General features: G+C 47.4%; 1 pseudogene; it reads left to right on the top strand.

The window, feature by feature from the left end:
• The first annotated feature begins 3,466 nt into the window (after positions 1-3,466).
• On the top strand, positions 3,467-3,605 carry LOC119282982 (annotated as a pseudogene).
• The last annotated feature ends 3,320 nt before the right edge of the window (positions 3,606-6,925 follow it).

Here is a 6,925-nt window from a genome sequence, read left to right on the forward strand (position 1 = left end):
TTTTGGAGAGTAATTAGAGGCATGCCTGGCACCTTCTTTTTGTTTAAGTTCTTCCAAAAATACCAGGCCAACGCACGAAATCCATAGTAAGTATTCACCCGGCAAACGTTGTTTTGGAAAGTACTAATAAACAATCCCAATTGCTACAGGGCATGCATTGATGTTGGTAATTTTGGTAGGGATTAATCGTCAAAATGTCGTACGTTTTCACACACACCAGAATAGATTGGATTGCAAAGTTTGAAACATTTGCTGATTTGCAAGCGGGAAAAGACCCGCCGAGAGAATATGTGTGTGTATATATAGTCAACCGATCCATCCAGCACAAGCACACACAACACAAAGCATACGAGCGTATAGCCAACCGATCCACCCAGCACACAAGCCTTGCCAGCTCCACGAGAAAAACACCCCGCTCGTCAATCCACCGCCGCTAGCTGCTGCCAGATATGGCCGGGTACTGCTCCATCTCCATCCTCCCCGACGACCTCATCCGGGAGATCAGCCAATGCTTCCTGGCGACGAACGATCTTGACGCCTACGTCGACTTCCGGGCCGCCTGCCGCGATTGGCGCCGCGTCATCCCCAACCCCAGGGCGGATGCCAAGGACCCAAAATTCATTCCGACCAAGTGGATCATGGCAAGGCACTCCCTCTTCGAGGACGGAAAGGTCACCTTCGTCAACCTCAGCACCGGGCGCTCCATCTGTAAGGACATCTCCCTCCTGCTCGGTAGATACTTCTTCATCGGCGTCGCTGCAGGCGGGCTCCTCGTGCTCGGGGAGCAAAAGTATCCATACCAAACTCGGGTGGTCAACCCATTCACCGGCGCAATGGTCCACTTCGAGGCGGGGATACCCTGGGACAAGGTGGAGGCAGTTGCCGTGACCTTGTCCCCTATGAGGGTGTTCGCCAGCAGCCCGCAAAGGAACTCCGTCAGGTGGATCGACGAGACTACAGAGGAAAGTGTGTCCGGTTGGGGATTTCATGATAAATGGTTCGGGGCGTCTCAGCCTCTCAGGGATGCCTCGTCGGCATGACTCCCTTTGCCGGCGACCTGTACACCACTGACGTCGATGGGTCCATCATCTCGGCAACCGATGCCGCCGCTGCAGAGAAAGATCAACGTCAACAACTTCTAGCCATTCTGAGCCTTGAGTCTTACGCACAGGAATGTCATGGCAATTACTTTTACCTGGTGGAGTCGGAGGGGGAGCTGCTGTTCGTAATGGAGTGCACGCAGCCGTTTTACAATGGAGGCCCGCTGGTGTACAAGGTGGACGCCGTGAACAAGGTACTTGTGCCGGTCTGGAGCCTCGGCAGCCAAGCCCTGTTCGTGAGCAAGTACCGGTGCCTCTCTGTTGACGCCAGCAAGCTAAAGACGGTGGAGGAAGGAAGCATCTACTATGCAGATTACTCCATGATTATAGCCTATGATTATGAGATTTTTCCGGACGATGGTTGGGTAGAAAAGCAGCCCGAAAATGCTGTTCAATTTCACCCAAACCATGAAGATTATGACCGCCCTTTCAGTCTTGCCCAGATCTTGGTGGATTATTGCAGGACTGCCGAGCACGACTAGACTGAAGAAGTACATAGATGCTGCCGCCTTCTGGTGCCGGTAGTTTCAGTGAAGGTGATGACAACGAATTGGACTGATCATGGTGCATGGTCTATGAATCGGCAAAAGTAGTACTTTCTCTAGCGCTTTGTATGAGATCTATAATTTGTAATCATCGTTTTGTTAATTTTGGTCAAACATAAATAGGTTTCTGCTTTTGGCAATTTCTCTGCACAAAGCACATCACCGTTAATTTGCTGTAAATGCGAGAAGTGGCTGAATTACCATTCGAAAGCTGTGCTTGCTCATATCATAAATTAGGAGTATCATTTAGATATGGAGGTGGTAAAACAGCAACCATGTGACTTTCAATACATCTCAGAAAATTGGAAGAAAATTTCAAATGGGACTAATTTTAAATTGATATCTCATTATCTCAACCTCACTCGCCATGCAACACAAATATCATTTTCACTGAGAAAAAATACAGAACAATGTCCTTATTTATGCCCACACACAAAAAATATCATTCATAAAAGGCAAACACAATTGAATCGATAGTTTGAGAAAAAGCAAACTGATGATAGTGGAAATTTGAGCACTAAGTGCTTGAATCATAGAATAAGCTAGCTCTTACAAATCTGAGCACTAAGCTTATTGTTAATGATTAATTAGTAGACTTAATTGGCAATAAAAAGTGGTATGCTATGTTGCCCTGGTCCTCCGTTTTGCACATCTGAGTTGCATATATAACAACCATGCAGGTACCCAAGCCCTCTTCGTCAGCAAGTACCGCTGCCTCCCTGTTGACGCCAGCAAGCTAAAGACGGTGGTAGAAGGCAGCATCTATTATGCAGATTACTCCATGATTGTAGCTCACGATAGCAAGATTTTTCAGGATGATGGATGGGTGGAAAAGCAGCCCGAACATGTTGTTGAACTTGACCCAAATCAAGAAGATTATGACCGCCCTTTTAGTCTCGCCCAGATCATGGTGGATTATTGCAGGAGTGCCGAGCAAGAGTAGTCTGTGTTAGAATATAAAGTGTATAGAGATATGATAGTGGTTTAAACTTGTATCTCTATCTATCTCTTCTTCTCTCCCGTATCTCCTGTAACCTCTCGAGGAGATCACGATCACGATCGATCTCTCTCAACTTGTACATCAAGACTTCGGTCATATAAATACAATGCGGCCCGAGACAAAGGGTTCTACGATTCGTCATATGGTATCAGAGCCCTTCCTCTCGTACGTCTAGCCCTCAAGAAGGAATCCATCTAGTTGATCGCAGAAGAGAGGAATCGAGATTGAGAAGAGAGGCAACCATGTCAGGAACCACGCCGTCCACCGCTGCTGCCACCACGTCCACCACGTCCGCATCCACCATGAGCGCTCTGTCCACTTTATCTGCACCTTCCACCTTCGCCTCATCTTCCACCTCCAGCAGCAGCTCGCCCTCTCTCGGTCCGCCTCCGTCAGAGAAGCTTACGAGGACGAACTTTCTCCTCTGGAAGGCTGTCGTGCTACCTCAGATCAAAGGAGCACAGATGGAGCACTTCCTCGACGCCACAAGCCCGGCGCCCCCTGCCACCATCACCATCAACAACAATGGGACGGAAGAGCAGGTCTTCAACTACGCCAGATCGATCTGGTTTGCGCAGCAACAACAGCTACAAGGGTATCTCATGGGGTCTCTGTCTCGAGAGGTCCTTGCCCAAGTAGCGATGCTCCAGACGCCGGCCGAGGTGTGGAACTCCATCCATGCCATGTTTGCTGCGCAAACACAAGCCCAGAAGATCAACACAAGGATGGCGCTCACCAACCTGCAGAAAGGTAATCTAACCATGGCAGAATATCTTGGGAAAATTAAAACCCTTACAGATGAAGTTGCCTGCGCCGGTGCACCGCTCGGAGACGCCGAGATCATCTCCCACGTCATCGCCGGCCTCGACATCGACTACAACCCTGTGATCTCGGCCTTGGCGGCGCGGGTCGAAGCTGTTACGGTTCAGGAGCTGTATAGCCAGCTCCTGAGCTTCGACGCCCTCCTCAGCATGCTTCAAGGAGGCAATCTGCGCCAGTCCTCTGTCAACGTCGCCTCCCGTGGACGTGGTCGTGGGCGTGCACAGCAGTGGCGCGGTCGCGGAAACAGCAGCGGCGGCGGGCGCAGTGGTAACCAGGGCCACGCTCGCCCTGGTGACCGCGGCAACAATGGTGGTGACCGCGGCGGCGGCAACAACGGCTACAATGGCGGCTACAACGGCGGCTACAACAACAACAACCGTCGGCCTAGATGTCAGCTGTGCAAGAAACCGGGCCATGAAGTCATTGACTGCTGGCACCGGTATGATGAGGACTTCGTGCCCGATACAAAGCATGTCGCTGCAGCCATGCGGGAGCACGGCAGAGCTGATGGTGACACGGTCTGGTATGCTGACTCTGGAGCTACGGACCATGTCACAAATGAGCTAGAGAAGCTTGCCCTTCGAGAGAGGTATCACGACAATGATCAAATTCACACTGCAAGCGGTGGAGGTATGGACATCACCCACATTGGTTAATCTTCTATTAATTCCCCTAGTCTCAAACGTGATCTTGTTCTTAAAGATGTCCTTCATGTACCTCAAGCCGATAAAAATCTAGCTTCCATGTCTCGTTTAACTTCCGACAATAATGTTTTCTTTGAAACTCATCCTACCTATTTTTTCATAAAGGATCGGGCAACGAAGGAGCTCATCCATCACGGTAGATGCATTGGAGGATTATATCCCATCACATCAAGAGTCTTTGATCGAAAGTGTCACCGTCAAGTTTATTCTGCCATGAAGCCTTCCTTAGCCAAATGGCACCAAAGATTAGGTCACCCTTCTCCAAATATAGTCAAGCAAGTAGTCAATAAAGGCAATCTTTCATTGTCACGTAGTCCCGAAAGTGAGTCAGTTTGTGAAGCTTGTCAATCTGCAAAGAGTCACCAACTTCCTTATCCTCTGTCAAATAGTGTGTCTCATGCTCCTTTAGAGCTTATTTTCAGTGATGTATGGGGTCATGCAAGAGATTCTTTTGGTCGCAAGAAATACTATGTCAGTTTTATTGATGATTATAGCAAATTCACTTGGATATATTTGCTTAAGTTCAAATCTGAAGTCTCCAAAAACTTGTTGAAAGACAATTTGATAGAAAGATCCTTGCAGTCCAAAGTGACTAGGGAGGAGAATATGAGAAACTCAATTCTTTCTTCCGTAGCGTTGGCATTATTCATCATGTCTCTTGTCCTCATGCACATCAACAAAACGGTTCAGCGGAACGCAAACATCATCATATTGTGGAAGTTGGTTTGTCTATTCTAGATCATGCATCAATGCCACTTAAATATTGGGATGAGGCCTTTATCACAGCTACTTACCTTATCAATCGTTTGCCTAGTCGAGTTATTGGCAACACTACTCCTTTGGAACGTTTGTTTCATCAAAAACCAGACTATAGCTCTCTAAATTTTTTTGGGTGTGCTTGCTACCCAAATTTGCGTCCCTACAATCGCCATAAACTTGAGTTTCGGTCCACCCAATGTGTGTTTCTTGGCTATAGTAATCTTCATAAAGGACGCAAATGTCTAGAAATCTCATCCGACCGTATCTATATATCTCGTGATGTTATTTTTGATGAAACATTATTTCCATTTGCTAAACTTCATCCTAATGCGGGAGCTCTTTTGCGTGCTGAAATCTCCCTTCTTTCCGATCCTCTGTCTTCTCTTGATCACGGGGGTGAATTAATTAGAACTGATCATGTGGAAAATTCCATGGAAAATTTTGAATCTCATGTTGATTGTGCAGCCATAGGCCATGATTTTATGTGTGTAGATGCAGCCAAAACAGGACCAGGCGCCAGATCCCAGGCAGATTCGCCTGGCGCTGCAGTCACGCGATCCGAGGTCGATCCGCGCCGCAGTCTGACGGGAGCGGGATCCCAGGCGGATCGCCTCGCGTCCCCCGTGACGCCCGGTCGGGTGGCCGACAGACCACCTGGCGCGGAGCCAACCAGCGCCTCTAGACCGGTGGCCGACAGCCCGCCAGGCGTGGAGCCTACCAGTGCAGAGCCCACCAGCCCGCGCCGCAGCGTCTCGCCCTGCGCCACACGTTCCGATGCTGCTGGCGACGGGGGGAGCGTGTCTGCCGACGGATTTGTTGTACCGGACGGATCTTCTGTGCCGGACGGATCCGTGGCCAGTTCTGCAGTAACTTCAGTTCCTCTCCGTCATACACGATCTCAGTCAGGTATTGTCAAGGAGAATAAATATACGGATGGTACAATCAGGTATGATAAACTTAAGCGAGCATTTCTCACAAGTACTGGTGAACCAACAAATCTGCATGATGCTCTTGCACACAAGGATTGGAAGAAGGCTATGGATGTTGAATATGATGCATTAATTCAAAACAAAACTTGGCGATTAGTTCCACCAAAGAGGGATGCTAATGTGATTGACTGCAAATGGGTATATAAAATTAAGAAACGAGCTGATGGAAGTATAGACAGATACAAAGCCAGACTAGTTACAAAAAGTTTTAAGCAAAGGTTTGGTATAGATTATGAAGATACTTTTAGTCCTGTTATTAAGTCAGCTACTATTCGACTTGTATTGTCTATTGCTATCTCCAGAGGTTGGAGCCTACGACAACTAGACGTTCAGAACACGTTTCTTCATGGTGTTCTTGAGGAAGAAGTGTTCATGAGGCAGCCACCGGGATATGAAAACAAGAACACACCACATTATGTCTGTAAGTTGGACAAAGCATTGTATGGGTTAAAACAGGCCCCAAGAGCCTGGTATTCAAGGCTAAGTACACAGTTGCAAAAGCTTGGGTTTACACCATCAAAGGCAGATACCTCATTATTCTTTTATCATAAGAACAATGTTACTATATTTGTTCTTGTTTATGTTGATGATATAATTGTTGTCAGTTCCAGCTTAGATGCTACAACTTGTCTGCTTAAGGATTTGAAGTTGGAGTTTGCTCTCGAAGATTTGGGAGATCTACATTACTTTCTTGGAATTGAGGTCAAGAAGGTAAAAGATGGCATACTTCTTACACAAGAGAAATATACCACTGACATTCTCAGAAGGGTAGGCATGGAAAAGTGTAAGCCGGTCAGTACACCCATCTCTACTTCAGAAAAGCTTACTGTTAAAAGTGGAGAAGCACTTGGTTCAGATGATGCAACAAATTACAGAAGTGTTGTAGGTGCATTACAGTACTTGACTCTTACATGTCCTGATATTTCATATTCTGTTAACAAAGTATGTCAATATTTGCATGCTCCTACTACTGTTCATTGGACAGCAGTCAAAAGGATTTTGAGGT

The sequence above is a fragment of the Triticum dicoccoides genome, chromosome 3B (assembly GCF_002162155.2).
Source record: "Triticum dicoccoides isolate Atlit2015 ecotype Zavitan chromosome 3B, WEW_v2.0, whole genome shotgun sequence".
In the NCBI taxonomy this organism is placed as follows: Eukaryota; Viridiplantae; Streptophyta; class Magnoliopsida; order Poales; family Poaceae; genus Triticum; species Triticum dicoccoides.